This window comes from Lactuca serriola, chromosome 4 (genome assembly GCF_051521515.1).
Source record: "Lactuca serriola cultivar US96UC23 chromosome 4, Lser_US96UC23_V15, whole genome shotgun sequence".
NCBI lineage: Eukaryota > Viridiplantae > Streptophyta > Magnoliopsida > Asterales > Asteraceae > Lactuca > Lactuca serriola.
The window spans coordinates 41,875,611-41,887,298 of record NC_136411.1 but is presented as its reverse complement, the minus strand read 5'-3'; positions in this window follow the sequence as shown (position 1 = coordinate 41,887,298).

Below are 11,688 nucleotides of genomic sequence, written 5' to 3'. Positions count from 1 at the left end.
ATATTGGTGTCCTAGTTGTCTCCAAGAAGAAAATGTATGTCGCTTCTATTTCATCTATCTCTATAGCCTGCAATGAGATTCTTTGTCATTGCTTCCTCCCAACTAGAATTTGAATTTCCAAGACAAAAGAACACACCAACAAAAAGTTTAGAGTCTTCCCTAAATCCTTGGTATGTCAATTTGACTATTTTTTTCTACAAATGAGTTTTTTGTTCTTTTCAAATTGACCTTCATTCTCCTTACTTCAATTTGTTTTTTTTTTGTTATTGAAGAAACTAGTTATAAAGTGAAAATTTTGGCAATGGGTTGATGAAGAACATTTCAAATTGAACCCGGATTTTGAAGATGAGCTTGCTGCTGTTAAAGATGAGGTTTCCTGTCTCAAGAAAGACGCGAATGAACTGAAGAAGAATTCACATTATGATAAGGTTAAAATAACTTGTAATCTTCTGTAATAATATTAAAAGTACAATGGTATTAGTTTGCTTCTATTAAATGGTATTATATGATCCCACTACCAAACGAAACCAAGACAAGTGGCACATGAGTACACCACCCAAAGGAGCCACGTATGAGAACATATCATTAATGATTACCCCACGTAGGATCTCACGTGAGCAAAACCTGAAGAAACCAATCATAAATACTATATGTATACAAAAACAACAAAGACTTATTTTCCAAAAAAAAGTAAGGACTAAATGTGTACAAATTAAGAACTTCACCTAGAATAGAAGGTCATTAAGACTAAATGTGTACAAAAACAACAAGTTCAATAACTTATGTTGCAAAATAATAATAATAATAATAATAATAATAATAATAATAATAATAACAACAACAACTAGTGCTCGTGTCTAAATTATAGTAGACACTCATCTCACAATCATCGATTAGCATTCTTAGTTTAAGTCTAGAAATCCTACAACTTCCTAGTTCGCTTAAACTAATGCTCTAATACCAACTGTGACATCCCCAATTTCACGGCCAAAAAGACCGATTTGTTTATGCTTTATTTGAAAATCAGAGTATACTTTTAAAAAAATATGTTGCGGAATTTGTTCCAAAAAATATGATAAAGAATTTATCAAAGCATTTCCGAAGAAATGTATTTTTATTATATTACAAACCTCGAGATGTCATTGTCAATACAGATCAAAAGCATAAATAAAAACAACATAGGCCACAAAAACAACATAGGCCTTACAACATTCTATTTATTTCTACCGGTCTATAATCCATAATCTCTCATTAGATCATCACATCTATGCTCTTGTGTCACTACCTCTAATACGAGAAATCGAGTGGGTCAGGTTGGGGAGCTTGATGAGCATATAGGGTTTTCAACCCACAATAAATAAGTTTATTATTTTCATCAAATCATTCAACCCGATTACTTGTTCCCGTTATCCTTACTTTACATCCCTAAAACATCTATTATAAGGGACCTAGTCTAAGGATTTTTCATCGGGGTGGACAATATTGCTTTGGGGATTCATCAGCAATACATGTCAAATAAGGTAACCATGAGGAGGATGTAGTACACCTGGTGAACACGTAGTTCAAATAAACACCTACAGGTTGTGAGACTGCTAGCGTTCCACTGGACTGTCTAGAATAGTATGTGGTCGCCATCTATACTTCGCTAGGTGACTGGATCATCGTAAACATCGAGGCCTTTCATCATTTTATTTCATCTACCAATGTTTTGTTAGGTTTTGAGCATTCTAACACTCCTAAGTGTACATGAAACCCTAAATACCTTGGATCTATGTTTTCTCTATTATACATGCAAATATGAGTATTCCAAGGTATTACCCTAACTAGCATACAATTTTTTGATACTTAGGTAATAAAATGGATAGAATACATACCTTGTTGATGTAGCTTGACTCCATGAAGCTTGAGAGCCTAGTGCCCCAAATGTGACACCTCAAATGGTTCACACAACATCACCAACACATGGAATAACCATGAGGAGAAGACACTCCATGCTCAAATCGGCTAGCCCTCACATATGTATCACTAGTGCCCATTTCTTGAGCCAAAGGGGTCCTTATAAGGTGTGCACATTAGGTTTACACCATGTAACCCATGACTTTACCCATTCATTATGCTCCATGGGTTTTAACCTCCATGGAGTATCCATGGGTCACCACATGGTTTAAACCCAACATAAGGAATCTTGGATCATAAGCCCACATATATAAGAATGAATGATTTACACAATCAATCCCCATATATTTAATTAGTCTCTTTTGATCACTAAATTAAGTCTAAATTAATTCTTGATCGATACTAATTAAATAACATGATTTCATATTAATATATTAGAACTTATAATATATTAATATGTCACAAATGTCCTCTTCTCACAAACGGTCTATCCAAATGTTCCGATACCATGCAACCCAAATGGACCATGCCGAGTCGGGTCAAGTACATACCAATTATAGTTATGGACTTAGACACTAATCAAACAGTCTCCCACTTGGATAAGTCTAAAACTATTATTAAGTATGACTTCAAAACCTAACTGGCAATCGTAGCTCTCAAAAGCTGTTGTCGAACTCTGACCTTGTCGATGAACTCTGACCTTTGTTAATGACTTGTCCATTAGATAAGGGATCATATATTCCTCCATTCTAGATATCATATGGACTGAGACATGGATTATAAATCATTCTCTCTGTCAATTTGTTGTTTCCCGATCTCCGATTTATGACGACCGACTAATTGAACAAATCACATTAGTCCTGGCTTGGCCTAGCACTTCGGGGTGTCATCACTAAATCATCGAGGGTCCCACAGATATCGCTTTTATCCCGAAGGTAAAAGGAATGAATAAACTTCGACTCATATGGCTTGTTCTACTACTTATTGAATCATACACAAAGGCACGTTTTATAACATCGAGTTACCAATGCGGTTTCGTGTGATCAATGTATAACCAACTCATAGTAACAACTCATATCTCTAGGTTTGAATAATATAAGATATTGTATTCTCATGATCACTCGTGATAAAATCCATGAAGTGATTCCAATGAGCGTGGGTTGAATTCAATACTTAGAACTTATGAGCACTCATGAGTGTTGTAGCACCACTTTGTCCAACATCTTAGACATCTACAAGCCAGCCCATGATAGTCTTGATTCATATCTACTTCCAACATATGACCGACTATGGATAGTTTGAATAACTTAGTCATTCAGGAAAAACGACCTAGCTATTCTGGAAGTCAAAACATGCAAAGTGAAACACAAGAATAATCGAATCCAATAAGGTTTCAGAACTTATGAATATAAATAAAACATATTTTATTTATCACCATATTGATTACCCATCATTCATTGCATACTGTTTAAACTACCAACTTTATACTTGAATTAAAACAATAGTTGTCCCATGCTCCAAGCATGTACACTATGTTTTTCTAAACACTAGTCATGCCATACACCAAGTATGCATACTAAGTTTGTCTATGATCTTTACTTGGTGAAATAGATCGATTGCACATAACTCCAATGATTCTCATTTCACAGTCCCGAATCCTTACCGCAAACGCAGGAATTCCAAATTCATGCCATTTGCCGAAATCTGTTAGATTCTAAACTTATATGCACTGATCCTCTTGTAATGATTATGCACAAAGTCACAAAGACTTGACAACAATCATTACAGAGCATTCCAAAGGAGATCAAATTCTTGGAAACATCCTTCTTGCATTAAGTTTCCTAATCTTACACAGATTTATTGAACAACTTCCACCTTCCCATATGTTACACAGATTTATTGAACAACTTCCACCTTCCCATATTCTCATTTTGACTATCACTTCTGAACAAGAGTTGCCTCTTTTCAGAATATGTCAATATGGTCCTTCCAAAAATTAACATTATTCTTCCAACTGTCTCTGAGCAACTGACATGAGCATATTTAGTTATAAAATTCATGTATTATCTTAATACTTTATGTTAATTTTATCTCAAATAATGAACCAAAGGTGCTTAATTAGTTTATAATTTCATTTTTCAGCAACAATTACATGCTCGAAAGGAAAATGAAGCGGAACTAGCGATTGGAAGTTTGGATCTTGGATTTTGAAGAAAGAAGGATGTTGTTGGACAGCTTGACCCCTCTTCAGTGTTTTGGCCATATCTCATGAACCGTAACTCCGATTGACGAGATTCAAAATGTTCTGAAAAGTAGACACAATTTCGGACGACTTTCGTGTTTTGAGAAAATACTGATACCAAACGTACTCGGCGAGTAAGGTCGATTACTCGGCGAGTTGTATCGAACTTTCGCGATTCTGGACGCGCTGACTTGCCGTACACGGGTTTTAAGTGATGTACTCGGCGAGTAGGTAACTGGACTCGCCGAGTAGCCTCTGTTTTGTGAAAATCTATATAAAGGGACTTTCAGATCGATACACTAGCATGGAGAGAAACCCTAGGAGGCTGAGAAACGATTGGAAGTGCTGCTAGGTCGTGAGGAACTGAAGAATCAACCCTACATTCAATTGTGAAGAGAATCAAGACAATTTTGGTTTATTCTTAGTAACTTTTTGATTTGAATCATCAACCAATCTTTGGTAAACCTTAGATTGTCCTCGAAAATTGCTTAATCATTTTAGTCATATCCAATTCTAGACTTTTCCCTTTTTAATGCCCCAGACATTTGGAAAATTTTAGAAATGATGAATATTATAGCACATGCAATCAATCCTATATCCGAAGCATATGGGACACGATTCATCATGTCTCATATAAAGACATGATACTAGACCAGTCCTTTTGCTACAATATTTCTATTTGCCAAGTTCTCATAATTCAGATTATGAAAAGGGATGTCGTAATCCTAATCGAATTTTAGAACGCAAATCATAGACCTATATATAGAATTTCGTCATGTTGAGCCATTCCAACATAACATTCATATATATACTTGACTAAATTTGATTAAAATCTCACAATCTAAGCTTATAGATTTGAGATGAAGTATAATTTCCTCTCCCTTAATTATAGCAAAACAACTTTTCAACCCTTGCAACTACACGAATTGAAAGTTTTGTTTTCTATAATTAACATTGTTGTCTAATAATAATTATCATGCTCCCACTAACATGATGATTATTAGCATAACACTTATGCTCCCACTAGCTTTGACATGTACTCAGAAATCAGCTGGACTTCTAGAAATCAATACTTTATTGACTTTCTTACCAAAGTTCAGACTTCTGATACGAAATGCTTTGACAAACTTTATCAAAATCATGCACTTTTCCTTAGATAGCACACATGTGTGTCTAAAAAATTTCAGAACTACGAAAAGGGATGTCGTAATCATAGTCTCAATTATTTAGACCTTTGTCATTTCTCACAAGTCCTTGTTATTGTGCTGGTTAACCACACATGCTCCACTAACGACTTTGAGAATGCAAATATCACAATTGCTATCTAGTTAAAATCTACTTAGTGAAAGTGTTTCCTCACCATCATTTTCATGAATCGGAGAGAAACCTTATGACACTTAGATTTAATGGTGTATGTGTTCTTATCAATGTGGAATTTTCAAAACCATAATCACAAGAGAAGGATAATGACAAATCCAAACTCATATGGACTGAACTCAATCTGAATTTCTTGTCACCTGGCAGCTCAAGGGTCTGTCATTGCTTCCAAGTTGTTGTGTAACCAATTGAGAACTCTAAGAACTCATATGCAAAGCCAACTTTAACTGGAATGGGCACATAAATAGAAATATGTCAACACGATAGGTTATAAACCTCTCGTCGTGTGCTAGTGTCAAACTACAGGTTTTTATTCTTGATTAGATCTTGAAATTCGTTCAGGATCTTTAAGACTCCCACTGTCCTCTTGACATATAAGACTATCTTGCCAAATATTCAAATGATAGTTTGGATTCTTTATCAAGACAAACACTTCACACAATTGGTCTTAGTTGGTCTTTGTTTTATCCAAAACATCACAACTTACCAATTTCAAATGTACTAGAGTAGGATACTTTTACTCTTACATTTGACTAGTGTTAAGAAACCTTCCTTTAAGATATGTCACTCAAGTTACAATCTTGGATTATAACTCTAAGATTTTTATTTGGAATGAGGTATGAATCGTCTTCTTGATTTGGCCACTTCAACAATTCATAGCTCCTCTTCTTAGCTATCAAAATGCACTTAGAAGATGAATTATGATAAGGTCTCTTAATCATTAAGATGATCATATAACATGATACTAAAGTACTCTCCCATCTTTTTAGATTTAAGAAACTTTTATCATTCTGCCTAATTTGATTCTTCTCATTCGTTCTGCCATACATCGAAAATTTTTCCAATGTATCAGAATTACACTTAAACTTGTAAGTGTAACCATATTTACTAAACTTTAGTAAATCATGACGAATAGTATTATAGATATTTTTTGGTGGACTTAATCAGTGCACAAGAATGTGTACTCGATCCCTTAGTCCTTCACTTGACTCACATATACATGTGAACAAAGAACTAGTCTTAATTTTCCAAAGCTGAAAGTTCTCATTCATCATACTGTACAACTTGTATTATTCCAAGTTTCTATCCAACTGAAAACTTGGATGATGAGAAACTTTCCTTATTTGGTAAATTTAGACACTACCACACATGAAAGAATCAAATTCATATTTTCAATATTGCTAGAACATACACACATCAAGTTTTCATAAATCCCATTGCAAGAAGATATAAAATAAAGTAAAACAAACTTTTATTTATAAAATACGAAAAAAGCTTTTCCTTACAATGCAACTTTAAATTAAAACTATGCTATTACATGTTTCCTAGCAATCTATCATAACTCCTAAGAGTAGCTTAAGAATCCGATCTTCAATCAAGCGATAAAAACCCATCTTCGCGGTCAGATTCAACATACTCTTTCTTTAAGTTTCCTTCACTTTTCCGTTGATTCTTAAAACATCAACATGTGACCCAGTCACATCATGTAATAAGAATCTCATAATAGAAACTTAATCGAGTTAGATAGTGGACTTTCCCGAAGTAGAGTCAAACTTATTGACTTTACCAGCCTTATGATCTTTCATGTATATTTGGCAACTTCGCAACCAATGTCCTTTCCTTTTGGCAATAGAACCATGTGGACCCTTTAGGAATGGTACATGGGACAATCTCAGACTTAGCCTTTCTCTTTACCATTTGGTCAACCGAGTTGACTATGGCCAATCTGTAACGCCCGTAAATTCGGGCTAGTCAATTTAGAGACAATAGGTATAAAAAATGAATTTTTTATGGAAGATTATTTAGAAAGAATAATCTAAACCAAGTTGTAGAATATGTCTCAAATATTCCGTACATATAAATAACGTCGAAATCCGAGTTATAACGAAGAAGTTATGGCTCGTCGAATTTTACGGCAAAACCGACACGGCACCGGGAGACGTAAATAGTGAATTTACGATAGAGGAATTTTTAGCCTTAGTAATCTAAACCAAAGTTTTAGTATACGTTAAACCTAGAACATCCACAAAAATAGCGCCCAAATATGACTTCGTATGAGGAAGTTATGATTTTTCTAAGATTCGGCTTAGCAGTGCACGACTCGAAACTCGAATTTTAGTTCGAGCTGTTTTTGGCTTATGCGACCTAAATGAGAGTTGAATATATCATTAATAGGAACTCAACGGTAAAAATACAGACGAAAACGGAGTCAGTATGAAGGAATTACGAATTCTTCGTGGTTATTTAACAGTCTAAACACCTCCTACTGTTAAATTTAAGATTAGTCGAGAATTAGCCAACGGAGTCTAAATGAAAGTTGTAGATCTTGTTTTTACCTAAGTGTGTAAAAAAAGAACGTCGAAAACAGAGCTTGTATGCGAAATTTGTGGGGTTTAGAAGTCGGCAGGATGATGCTGCAAAAGGGGTGACGTGGTTGAATAAGGGCCAAGGCTTTCTCCCCAAGGCAAGCCACCAGAGGGTGACACCTGGCATGGAATCGACAAGTAGGAGGACCTACTCGACGAGTAGATTTGTTTTCCAACCTATAATAGAGGTGTCGGGTTCCCTCATTATTCACACCTTCCAACCTTCACTCTCTCTCTCTAAACTCTCTCTCTCTCTCTCTCTCTCTAACCCCCCAACCCCCCCCCCCAAAAGCCTAGGGAACCTCCCTAGAACCTGAAGGAAGCCCCGAGGCTCCCGGAGTCCCGAGAAAAGAGCCTTTCGGCTCGGGAACGCTGCTCCAGCAAAGCACGATTTTCGAGAAAACCCGCTGTAAGTGAGCTACGCCTAACCTATCTTTAGTATAGCTTATGTTTTAATATAGTAATGTTATTAGGACCTTATAATAAGTACTTGGGCTATTATTATGGGTTATATAAGTATTTTTAACGCTTATATAATAGTAATAATAGCTAGACTATTAATTAGTCTCGGTGAATATTAAACTAAACCCTGGTGGTAATGATACTAGGTTTTGTCGAAGGAAATTGTTTTAAGAGTAACGAAGTGCTGTCCGAGTACCGAGTCACCACCTTATCAAGTGAGTGCATAGTGACTTTCATCTTACACATAGATATGAATTATTTTATATAAACTACGTGTTATGTGTGCATATTATCTGAATATTTGTTGTCTATGTTGGATGAACGTTTTTATACATGTTTTATATGATTTAAACTGTATACGTATTTTATATATACAAATATGTTGGGTATGACATGGGTAGATGAATGATGAGAGATAAAAGATGATGTGAGTAAACATAGGCAGCTATAGACTTAGTGCCAAATAATTAACATCAGTAGCTATGGACTTAGTGCCTATTGGACAAACACTGGTAGCTCTGGACTTAGTACGTGTTAGGAATTAGTAGCTATGGACTTAGTACCTACTAGATAACACTGGTAGCTATGGACTTAGTACATGTTAGGAATTGGTAGCTATGGACTTAGTACCTATTAGATAAACACTTGTAGCTATGGATTCAGTACCCAATGAATAAACTATAGCAGCTATGGAATTAGTGCTTTACGAACGAGCATTGGCAGCTATGGATTTAGTGCCAGTCCTATAACCCTAGAAGCAAGGGACTTCGGAATAAACGAATGCAGGATAGATGACTCTTTGGATAGATCCTTAAGAGTAAAGAAGATAATGGGGATGGGTAATTGGGTTGATTGTTTGATTGTTTAAACATAATAATTATATTATTGTGGGTTGAAAACCCTATGTACTCACCAGGTTTCCCTAATTGACCCACTCAGCTTATTTATATCACATGTTTTGATATGAAGTCACATTACACTGAGAGATTAAGGATATATAAATCACTAGTGATAATGAATGTAAGTTCTGTTTATGCTTACGTTTCTGTATTGACGATGACATCCCAAATGTTTTAAAATGAATAAAAATACTTTTCTTCGGAAATGATTTGATAACGTATTTATCATGTTTTACTGGGAACAAATTCCGCAACATTTTTATTAAAAGAGGTACTCTGATTTTTATAAAGCATAAACAAAATCGGTCTTTTCTGGCCATGAAAATTGGGGATGTCATAGTTGGTATCAGAGCATTAGTTTAAGCGAACTAGGAATTTGTAGGATTTCTAGATTTAACTTAGAATGCTAAGCGATGATTGTAAGGTGTGAGCACTAGCTTATTTTAGGAATTATGCCTAAAATGATTTTATGTGCTAAATGCTTTGTGCCTTATATGCTATTATTTATTCGGATCTATGGTCTGTTGCCGACCGGATCTGGAAACCTTATGTGTTTAGGATTCTAAACGTACAACTACGATATTAGAACTAGCGTGTAAACGTTTCAGAGTGATAAGGATGATTTAAACGTCTATCCTAAATAAAGATCTAGATTCACCTTATTCGGTGTATAGATCAAGATGGCAAGGACCCATAGCGGAAACGTAAACGCAAATGGGAATAGGAATCAACCCCCAGTGATTCAGCAAATACCCGTTGTAGTAGAAGATGTACCCGAGCCAATCACCATGGCTGGAGTACAAGCCATGATTCAGGCTATGTTAGTTGAACAAAGGGAAGAAATGAGGCGAATGGTGAATAGGGACGAACATACCATACCCGTTGAGCAACCGGAGCTGATTCCCGAGCAATCGGAGGAAGGGAACTATAGCCGCCAAGTAAGTCAAGTTGGGACTCAAGGAGAACGAAGGAATGGCCCGGAGAGGGGGAATGACAAGGATGGGCGGATGTATAAGAATTTCTTGGGTGCCAAGCCACCAAGTCTTTCTGGAAGCCCGAAGTCGGTTGAGATTATGGATTGGATCTCTGAGATGGAGATGGTGTTTGAGAGCTGCAGCAGTAGCGAGAAACAGAAGACTTGTCTTCGTAGTAAGACAGCTGAAAACTGAAGTCTTGAGCTGGTCGAATCTATTGGCAGATACGATGCCACGAGGAGAAGCCCTAAGGATGTCATGGGAAGAGTTCTTGGAACAGTTGAAAATATAGTACTGCTCAGAGATAGATCTGATAGACCTAAACAACGAGTTTCAGAACCTGAAGAAAGGGAAGATGAGTGTTGATGAGTATGTCACCGCATTCACCGAGAGGATGAAGCTATTTCCCTACTTGGTTCCTACTAAACTCTCCAAGATTGATAGGTTTGCTAACGGACTGCCCACAGACTTTGGCCCAATGGTCAAAATGGCAACTACTTTGAAAACAGTCGTTAGAGCAGCTAAGAACGTAGAGACCCAGGTAAGAGAAAAAGGTCTAGAAAGAGATAAGGCATGAGAAAAGTGGAAGTTTGAAGGATCTTCAAGGTCCAACAAGGAGATCAAATTCCCACAGCTTGGAGGAGGAGAAAGAGGTGAAGCGAGATGGTGTGATAAATGCAAGAAGAAGCATTGTGGGAAGTGTAACGAAGAAGTGACTTGTTACAAGTGTGGAAGGATTGGTCACTATTCCAAGGATTGTACACATAATGATAAGGTATGATACAGATGTGGAGGCAAGGGGCACCTGTCTAGAAATTGCACAAAGAAAAACGAAGCAGCAAGGCCAAACATGCCACCAAGGCCAAGGGCATTCCACATGATCCTTGACGAGGCAGAAAACCATGCAAGGAACCAAGGATGAGGAATTCATACCCGAAGATCAATTTATGAGGTAGCCAAAGAGATAGAACCATATGATGTAGCCTATTAGAGGCATAGTCTAGGGTGAACTTGAACACCTATGTAATAGTTTCAAGAAATAATAAAACCTTTGTTTTGTTATCTGATGTGTTAAACTATTATGTGGTTGTTTTGTATGGTGACTTGGAAAACTGTGAGACAATACTTGGTACGAGTATGAGTAGGTGTGAAAGGTAGTAGATGCATATACTAAAGGAAGCACATGACTCACGCTTGGATCAGGGAAAGTCACAAGGTTGCCAAGAAGCTAGTAATTGATTCTGTTTTATTCAAGTATGTCGTTACCATCATTTCGGTAATGACTAAGAAGATTGTTGTTATTCCGACCCTAGTAGTCATATCAAATTGAGTCCAACTACGATGAGTATGTTATGTCGTTCAGACAACCAAGTTCGATGTAGCATCTGACTTAAGCCAGAAGATTGAAGTAAGAGATAATCAAAGCGATTAATAGAAGTATCGCACTCGTTATTAAAGAAGTTAGTAGCTAG